Source organism: Poecilia formosa, unplaced genomic scaffold (genome assembly GCF_000485575.1).
Source record: "Poecilia formosa unplaced genomic scaffold, Poecilia_formosa-5.1.2 Scaffold751, whole genome shotgun sequence".
NCBI classification, from domain to species: Eukaryota; Metazoa; Chordata; class Actinopteri; order Cyprinodontiformes; family Poeciliidae; genus Poecilia; species Poecilia formosa.
The window spans coordinates 77,671-87,143 of NW_006800690.1; the positions used below are offsets into that span (position 1 = coordinate 77,671).

Consider the following 9,473-nt stretch of genomic DNA (forward strand, 5'->3'; position numbering starts at 1 on the left):
CAGAACAGACACGACAGCACAGGGAAACAGGCTGGTTACACACAATGAGGATCCGACAAGAGACAAAGGACAACAGGTGGGACCAAATACACTGGGAGGGTAATCAAAGAAACGAGACACAGCTGGGATCAATCAACAGGGAAGACAGAGACTCACAGGGGAACAGGCTAATAAACACAGAAAAACCTCAAAATAAATATGCAGAAAACACACAACACATCTATAAAATGAATGAAAAAGTGATGATGGGTCCAAGAGGCAGGTGGTTGGTTTGACTTGAGAAAACTTTCCTGAGCATCTCTGCTTCAACCACAGCAAAACAGTCCAGTGTGTCCACAGGTAAAAACAAACATTCAGTAGATTTAAAAACACTATTTTTCTCAGATAAAATGCTAGCTCTAATTGACTTGATCTTTCCTCTTAAATGATTTGCAAACTGTTCACAAAGAGTCAGTTAATTATTTTGGCAAAATATTCATTTCTTGAATTTCGGTCAGCAGAGTTGTATATGTTAAGCTGTTCACATTGTTTGGTAGTCAATTATCAGTTTGTTTTTCCTCCATTTCCTCTAAGCTTTCCTGCAATTTATTTTGAGTTTCTTTATATCTTCATTTTTCCATGGGCAAAGTTGTTTATCCAAAATTGCTTCTGAAATTAATGGAACTACATGGTCCAGGTTAGATTTTAGTTTGTTGAAAAATTGTCAGACCATTGAGTTACAGGAAGCAGCTGAGATAACAGGGACATTTTGGATAACACCCTTAATAAAATGATCGATCACTTCAGAGGTAAGATGGCGCCTCCTAACAGTTGGAGTCATGGCCTCACCAAATCATTAAAAAAAAAAAAAAAAAAACACTCAGTGATGGTCAGACACAGTCAGGTCAACAACAGAGGACACACCAGAGGCCTCAGTGACCACAACTGGTGCATCTGTACCCAACCAAGTTTCTGTTAAAAACAAACAGTCCAGTTTAGCATTTAAAATCAAATCATTTACAATAAAAGATTTGTCTAAGGGACAGCAAACATTTAAAAAAGCCATATTGAGAGTGACAGGTGAACCATTAACATTAGTTGTGGATGGTAGATAATGTTTTCCTAAAGGTCAAAGGTTATTAAAGTTATGGATACGGTTATGCATAGTTTGCTCCCAGTATGTCATCCGAACTGAAATTAACTGGTTAACAAGAACAAATGGGCCTGGCCCTGTGGTATGTGTATAACAGTCAGAAGATGAATAGAAGACAGGACCATGTAGACGTCAATCAGTAGCAGACTGTCCATGTAGTTGATATAACACTTCCCAATAACTAGTAATACTCTATTTGTTGTTGCATCAGGTCTGTGCTCACTTTGTGTAGAGCCGAAAAAACCTGTGGCTGTCATTCACAGGAAAAAGACGCTCTACATCCCTCCTCCCGCAGGAGCGGATACCGTTCCATGTTTAAGGTTATGGTTAACAGTTTGGCACAAAATGAGCATGTTCTGTTCAGAGCAACCTGAAATGATGATTTAAGTCTAAACCTAATATTCCATTAGGCATAAGGTTTTGTGAGAATTAAAAGTCATAAGTGTAAATCATCTATGTTTTAGTTGCCTCTACTACAATCCCCACTAAAACTGTTAAAGTAATCCACTACAAAAAATACTACCATGAATGAATGACACTGCAATTGCTACGCAACACAAAAGAGAGGAAAACTAAAGTAGACAGGGAAAGATATTTGTGCTTTTGATTCATCTTCCTTTTTGGTCAAAGTCTTTGTTGGGGGAAGTGGTGGAGACATCTTTATATATATGCAGTTAACTGTACTATTTACTTTCACTCAGCCTCTCTTTTCTTTTGACATGGAGTGCAGAAGTCCTGTGTAGCATATCTGTGTAACCAGTATACTATATTTCTAGATAATTAAAAATAGATCATGACCAACAAAGTCAATGGGCTAGTTCTTAGAAGACTAGATACGGCTCAGGAAGGAGTAGACAGACTAGAAGTTGCAGATGCGAGTGCCTTGTATTCACAGTGATTAATTATTTACATTACAATAAGAAAGAAAAAAAAACATTTAAATGGCCATATTAAAATAAAAGGAAATAATACACAAAGAAAGCAAATTAAATTAACAAAAAAAAAAAAAAAACAAATCAGTTCCACAGTTCCAGTAACAAGCCACACCATTCAGTTCATAAAAACCCCCCTGAACTGAGGCGGTTCGTTCAACAGGATCAGGTGAGTTTAGAGCACCTGTTACAGTTCATATGCTGACAAAAGTCAGATCAGAGTGGGAACAACTTTGTTCATGGGCTGCAGGAAGCCTCCCACCAGCCTGGTGGGGAAACCAAATCTCAACACCACAGGTGAAATCCTTTAGGCTCTTGGACCTGATTCTTCAGCTCGCCATCGAACCTGGCCAATTCCGCAGTTCATAAGGCATGCAAGCGGTTTTGTGTTTCTTTATCCCTCAGCTTACGATCGGAGACTCCTAAAGTTAGTACAATCTTATCAGCATCATACAAGGTTAAAGAAAAACAGAATGTTGCGCTTAACCGACCTGCAGCTCTGCTCTCCCAAACTTGTTCTAACCCTCCATGCTTTTTGCTCCAGCTAATATACCCAACAAATGAGCTGACGGTGGTACATGTGACTCAAACGCTCAACAATGATTGGCTGCTTAGTAAATCTCACGAGAATTGCAGTTATATAATCAAAACTACCGCGAGATTTTGGAGGGCAATAGTAGCGAACCAGAAAATGGAACTCAACATTTCACTTGGGTTACACCTGGATGGTGACTCCTACTTGGATCTGCTGAAGAGGTACGAGTAGCCAGCATTCCCTCCATATTCATCTCAAGATGAGGTTGATATGACATGTCTGTAAGAGATTTCCAGTTAGTGATAGGATTAAAGTGAGTCCTGCTTTTAGATTAGATGTAATGTGATGAATACTGATACATATACAGAAGCTGTTTGATCAGCAGAGCAAACCTAGACTAGACAGAAGGTGGATGGCCAAGAAGGCCTTATGTGAGACTGGGTGAAAAGGAGGATAACAGGCCAGAGAGGGAAACACACACGTGATGTCATGGGAATCTTAAAACTCCCAAACTAGGACAACGGTGACTACTTTTCACCTATCGGTCCTGAAACTGGCAGACCTCTAAAACCAATCTTGCTTCGCCAAGATTGCCATCGACAACCCAACGCTAGCTGCTAGCCCCTGAAGGAGACAAGCAAGCAGTCTATCCAGGGCCGGTGCAGACTTGGCCGTCTGTCAGTCAAACAGCACTGAAGACCTGAGTTGATGGGAGATTCAGGGTGCCGCTGTTTTCCCCAACAGCTTCTAAAAGGAAACAAACCTCTGACCAGGCGCGTCATCGACAACAATTGACAACAGCTTCAGACACAAACATAGCCTGACACAGCCACCACATTGGAACTCTATTCACAGTAGGTTGTGCTTTAATAGCATAAAGAGGTAATAAGCATTTTGTGTATTTTCATTCTGTTTTTGTTATGGGTTGGGGCAATGGTGATAATGATGGTAGGAGTTTGTCCCACAGTCGGCAGGTTGCTGATTCGAACCCCACTCTGTCTGCCTCTGTCGTTGTGTCCTTGGGCAAGACACTTCACCACCTTGCCTGCTGGTTGTGACACTTCACCGGGTGGCACTGGTGCATGGCAGCCACACCTCTGTCAAACTGCCCCTGGGGCAGCTGATTACTGTTAATCTGTGTATGTAGAGTGCTATGCTTTGGGGACATATGTCTTCATCCATTATAAAACCTAACCCTTGTCAGACAGATGTGTATAAACAATAACTGAGACTAAACAATTTTCTAACTTCTTGACAATCAAGTGCCCCAACTTACAGTAGTAATTTTGATACAAGTTTGAGCATATTAATTAGAAGGCAATAAATATAGTTCTTCATAGCAAACCTTTCTCCTACTGGCACAATGGCATGTTTATCTCAAAAAACATAATTTAAAAAAATCTGTTGCAATCGAGTCATTAGCACCTTCTGAGTCATCATTAGCCTGCCTGTGACCTGTTTCACCTCACAAGGGATAACATAGCATCACTGTTTAATTAGCTGGTTTAATTGTTATAATTAACCCTAACATTGAACCTTTTTCTGAAGGATCATTTCATAGACAGGGTATGACAGTGTCAACACTTAACACTGGTAGAGTTAGATTAGGGGCTTTTGTTTTCAGATGTGTCCCTCCTAACATCTCTCCCCAAACTAAATAAATAAAACAACAACATTGTTTAATTTAGGAGTGAAACACTATGCTCTGGTCTGGGGGCAGTACTCACTTTTCAAGGGATGCTGCTCCTCCGTTTTTGGGACCTGAAGATCTTCAGACTGGATGACATCTTCTTCACCTTCTCCAGAAATGACATTCCTAGCATAATGAAACAGAAAACAGCTGTAAAACTGAGTGTCTAATTTTTTATTTTTATTTTTTTACACAATTTAGTAATTTTGCTCCGTTCAAGTCCTTCCTTTCTCTGAATTCCTTACAGAGTCAAAAGCTTTACATTTTCACTCCCACCTTCATCTCCTTAGTCGTATATATATGTAATAAAATGTTTTTATAAACATGGGATTGGATTTAGTATGTTTCTGGATCTTCATAACAGCAGATGAAGGCACAGAAACGGAAAGTAACCAGTTAACTTTCTGTCCTTCCAAACTGTTATAGACTGGCCTCTGAAACAAAAACAGTGGTGTGTGCTCTCAGCAGACTGGGGCAACCTGTATTTAGAAAATATTCCTACTTGCATTACTTCTTACTCTGTAGTGCAGATGACAGGTAAAGTTTCAGGATCCCTGCTTTGAAAAGAAAACGTCAGTAGCAAATTGCTTCTTATTAGGGCTGAATGTAGTGGTAACACTTTATTTGAAGGGGGTTGAATAAGACTGTCATAACACTGTCATAAACATGACATAACACCTGTCATGAACATGAATAAGCCTTCATGAATATTTATGACTGTTGTCATAAAGCGTCATTCGGTAAATTATGACACTTTTAATACAAAGTTGACATTATTCAAAATGTCTTTGTTATGACAAGTTGACATTAACCAGGAAATCATTACTGTTATAAATTTGTTATAAAAGTATTACTGATTGCACTTTAAAAATTAGGTAAGTTTATGTTATTAAAGGTAAAGTTTAAACAGTAATGATTTCCTGGTTAATGTCAAGTTGTCATAACAAAGACATTTTGAATAATGTCAACTTTGTATTAAAAGTGTCATAATTTACCAAATGACTGTGGTGGAAGCTCCTACCACCACCACATAGTGAACCAGCTGATGGAGGAACCTGGGGCAAACCATCTACAAATTTCTGAAAGACTGAAGGGGGAGACTTCAAGTTGTTTTTATTTAATTTTGTTACTTAAATATTCACTTATTGTTTGCTAAGTTAAAGTTAGTTTTGCTTTATTTGTTTATAGAATGCTTTAGTTAATTTTGTATTTATTTGTTCTTTTGTTAGATGAGACCTCCCTCAAGTGGTAAATTTAGGTTACTCCACCCCTACTTAAGCAGCCTTTGTTCTTTGTTTGGGAGGTCGGTTTTGTTTGTGTTCAGTTGACCTCAGTTAATTTGGATCCAAATTTGTTATTTATTCTTTGATTTAAATCTTAATGTTTTGTCAACAATTTTTTGAAGAATTAAAACCGAGACTTTTTCTACTTTGAACATTTTTTGTCTTCGTTTGGGTCTGGTCCTTCACAGTTGGTGTCAGGAGTGGGATCCTTTGTTGCTGAGAAAGGTTTCCAAAATGCCTGGAAGGGGAAAAGGACGAACAAGAGGAGAACCCAGTTCTGAACATGATGAAAGAGAGGCGGCAGAGGAACATGGAGCGGTTGGTGGATTGTGTGACCTGGATGAGGAGGAGAGTGAACCAACACTGTAAGATCTGGCTAACTTTCTCCGAGCCCATATAGGACATCAGAAGGCCAAAGAGGACTACTGGACCAGAGAAACTTTTAAACAAGAGAAATTTGAGGAGCTACAACAACAGTTCAGATTGTTTAAAAGGGAGAGCCAGTCCCAGACCACGCCCTCTGCTCTTCAGTCAACCTCACCAGTGAGGCCTGCACAACCACCAGACCCTGGAGTAGCAGCTTCACCCCAGCACAGTCAATCAGGTGACCCTCCTGCACAGTCGTCTGTTTCTTATACACCTAAATTGCAAAAATTGAGTGAAGAAGATGATATTGAACATTTTCTCATTACTTTTGAAAGAATAGCTTCTACCTGCAGGTGGCCAAGAACTGACTGGGCGTTTCATTTAATACCACTGCTAACAGGCAAAGCCAGAAGTGCCTTTGTGCACATGGATGTTGATTCGTCAATGAATTATGATCAAGTTAAACTAGCTGTTTTGCAGAAGTATGACATTAACAGTGAAACCTACAGGCAAAGATTCCGCTCGCTTCAGGTGGAGCTAGAAGAAACTCCCAAAGAGCTCTACATCAGACTGAAGGAGTTATATGTCAAATGGGTGCAACCTAAGGGCAAAACAGTTGGACAAATCAATGAAATAATTATTCTTGAACAGTATTCTAAGAATGTTGTCACCAGAACTTCAGGTGTGGATAAAAGAACATAATCCAAAGACTGCAAAAGAGGCTGCTGAACTGGCTGACGTGTTTGTGGCTGCAAGGAGGAGGAACTCTTGGGCTTTTCAAAGCTGGAAAAAGGATGGCCGCCATCAATCTCCAGCCCAACCAGTTTCAGCTGTGGGTAAGCTACCTGTTAAAGAGAGATTTGGTTCAAAATTTCAAGGGAGAAAGCCCATTTGTTACTTATGTGGACAGGAGGGTCATACTAAACCAATGTGCCCCCAAAATGCTGTGAAGTTGTCCCAGATGTGTTTTGTGCCTAGGAAAGAGACTCCAAATGCTGGAACACTGAACCAATTAATGGAGGTTTCTGTGGAGCTCAACGGTCATGCACTGAAGGCCCTGATTGATACAGGGAGCACACAGACTTTGGTCCAGCGCAGGTATGTCTCACCCCAGTTTGTTTGCACCAGTGAGACAATTTCAATCTGCAGTGTCCATGGTGACAAAATGGAGTATCCAACAGCAGATGTTTATGTGACTATAAAAGGACAAACTTATCTGCTTAATGTTGGGGTAGTAGATAACTTGCCGTTTCCAATAATTCTTGGCAATGACCTGCCAGTGCTTATTGACCTGTTGAAGTCTCCTCAGTGTAATGTGGCTCTAACTCGGGCCCAAGCAAAACAGACTGAGGAAATTGTTTAATTGTATAATAACTCAGTACTTTACCATTTCACAATGTGGAGTTTTTCCACGGAGGAAACTAAGGACAGGAAGTCCAAAAGACTACGGAGAAGAGAGAAGTTTCAAGGGATGGTGGTGGTTCCTTCTGATGCACCAGAGCCTGAGGTACTCGAAGATTTTAAAATCCCTGGCAATATATCAGAGCTGCAGCACCAGGATTTAAGTCTTGTGAGATACTTAAAAGAAGCCAAAGTCAATAAAAATGATTTTGTCATTCAAAATGACATTCTTTACAGGCAAAATGGGCCAATGCAACAGTCATAAATATTCATGAAGGCTTATTCATGTTCATGACAGGTGTTATGACATGTTTATGACAGTGTCATGACAGTCTTATTCACCCCCCTTCAAATAAAGTGTTACCTATGTATTTTTGCTCTAGTTTTAAAGAGAAGCAACATCTGGTGAAGTGTTGCTTCAGTGTTGCAGCCAGAAGATTATTTCTATTTGATTGTTTTTCATCTTACAGTTCAATCAGAAAGTATTCACAGCGCTTCATTATATCTATTTTTAATTGTGTTACAGCCTTGTAAATTGTATTACATTAATCTCTAAAGATCTCTTGAAATTCTACACCACAAACACCATATTATGATAATGTGGAAAAAATAAATCGTGTGTAACTTTTCCTCACAATGGTTACATCATGCAGCTACTCATCTTTTATTACTGTGTCCTTGGTCCTTGAATCCTCTGGGAAACTAAATCCCAGCATGTGTCAAGCAGCATTGAATTAAATTCAAATGAAGCAAACTTCCATCAGAAAGGGACTCAAGACATATTGCTGATTATTAGATCAGTCACTCTTTAGCTTATTTTATCAGAAACTGTAGAGTACTCATTTATAAATGGAATTACATACTTATCAACCCTGAACAGGAGCACTTAGTTTACATACTTTAGAACAGTGGTTTCCAAACATTTTCTGGGCCCCCTATGGATTACAAATAGCTGTCTAGTTAAACGACGTGTGAGTAGGGGGGGGAATAAAGATTTTTGGGAGCAAAATGAATGTACATAGACATCACCAGTAGCCTATAAGCTACTAGTTAACAAGCTTAAGGTTCTGTATTGATATTAGCTAGTCATCTTTTAGCTAACATTACCTGCATCCAGCAGCTTTACTCAACTCAGTCGGTTGTGAAAAGTTCTTTGCGTTTTGCTGGATTGCTGCCGTGATTCTTGGGAACCTCTGCTTTAGAACAACATTAGATTAGTTTTCTTTCCTCTTTTTTCTTTCCTTTTGGTGTCTTGTTTTGTTTGTATTTCCTTTTAACTCATGTAAACTACTTTGAATTGCCTTGTTGCTGAAAATGTGCTACATAAATAAAATTACCTTACCTTACCGTATTACCATGAATTCAGGATTAAAGAAAAACAAAGTGTCCAGGAATACCTCAGAAAAAGAAAAAACAGTTAATGGCAGGAATAATTGTGAATGTGTGTTAGGTAAATTGTATTATTATCAACTATTTGGTATATCTTTATTATGTTCTTAGTTTATGTATTCTTACTTATTTAGTTTAGTCATAGGTTTTAAGGAATGTTTCTGTATTGTTAATCACTCTGCTTCCTTCCTCAGAGGAGGCCTCTCTGAAGAAGAGCAGAGACAGCAGCTCTTCACAGAACGGCCTGCTTTGACCTCTTAGATAGCTGTAAAACCATCGCCGTGAAGACACAACTTGTCCTGCTTGATCCTGGGTCAGGAACTGGATAAGCTAGTGCTAGATTGATTGTGTTGTTAGTTAGTGATAATCTTGGCGCTGTGACTGTGTGATGAAGTGTTTCCCCCTCCCTTTAGAGTTACAGCGCTCTCTGTGATCAGGGATCCTAAAGACAATAAAAAGAGAGGGGCAGGCAAATGTGCTTCAGAGCAGTAGGAGATTTGTAACTGAAAGCACATCTCTGTCTGTTCTCCTCACGAGTATTAAGAATCTAACTTTCTCTTGTCTTTCCTGTGTTATTTGCTGTGTTTAATAGGTGTCAACTCTGACAATGTGCATACACAGAGAGCGAGAGAGAGGAAAAGTGGTCATTATTTTCTCTAGCAACCCAAACCTCCAACATAACCACTAGCATCTGCAGCAGTTGTAAGTTTGGATGCACTGTGTACATAGACAATTTCTTTTAAGT

General features: G+C 39.3%; 2 long non-coding RNA genes across 3 annotated transcripts; both read right to left on the bottom strand.

Moving 5' to 3' along the window:
- Positions 1-1,998: 1,998 nt before the first annotated feature.
- Positions 1,999-2,779, bottom strand: LOC107834759 (uncharacterized). The gene is made up of 2 exons (XR_001660577.1): positions 2,556-2,779; positions 1,999-2,486 (listed from the first exon to the last, which is right to left on the bottom strand). It is a non-coding gene; the product is annotated as an uncharacterized LOC107834759 (long non-coding RNA).
- Positions 2,780-2,889: 110 nt separating this feature from the next.
- LOC107834758 (uncharacterized) lies at positions 2,890-8,780 on the bottom strand. 2 transcript variants are annotated; one of them, XR_001660576.1, is made up of 3 exons: positions 8,682-8,780; positions 4,327-4,395; positions 2,890-3,346 (listed from the first exon to the last, which is right to left on the bottom strand). It is a non-coding gene; the product is annotated as an uncharacterized LOC107834758 (long non-coding RNA). The 2 variants fall into 2 exon arrangements; XR_001660575.1 differs by lacking the exon at positions 8,682-8,780 and adding an exon at positions 8,447-8,491 and having other exon boundaries at positions 4,327-4,415.
- Between the last annotated feature and the right edge of the window lie 693 nt (positions 8,781-9,473).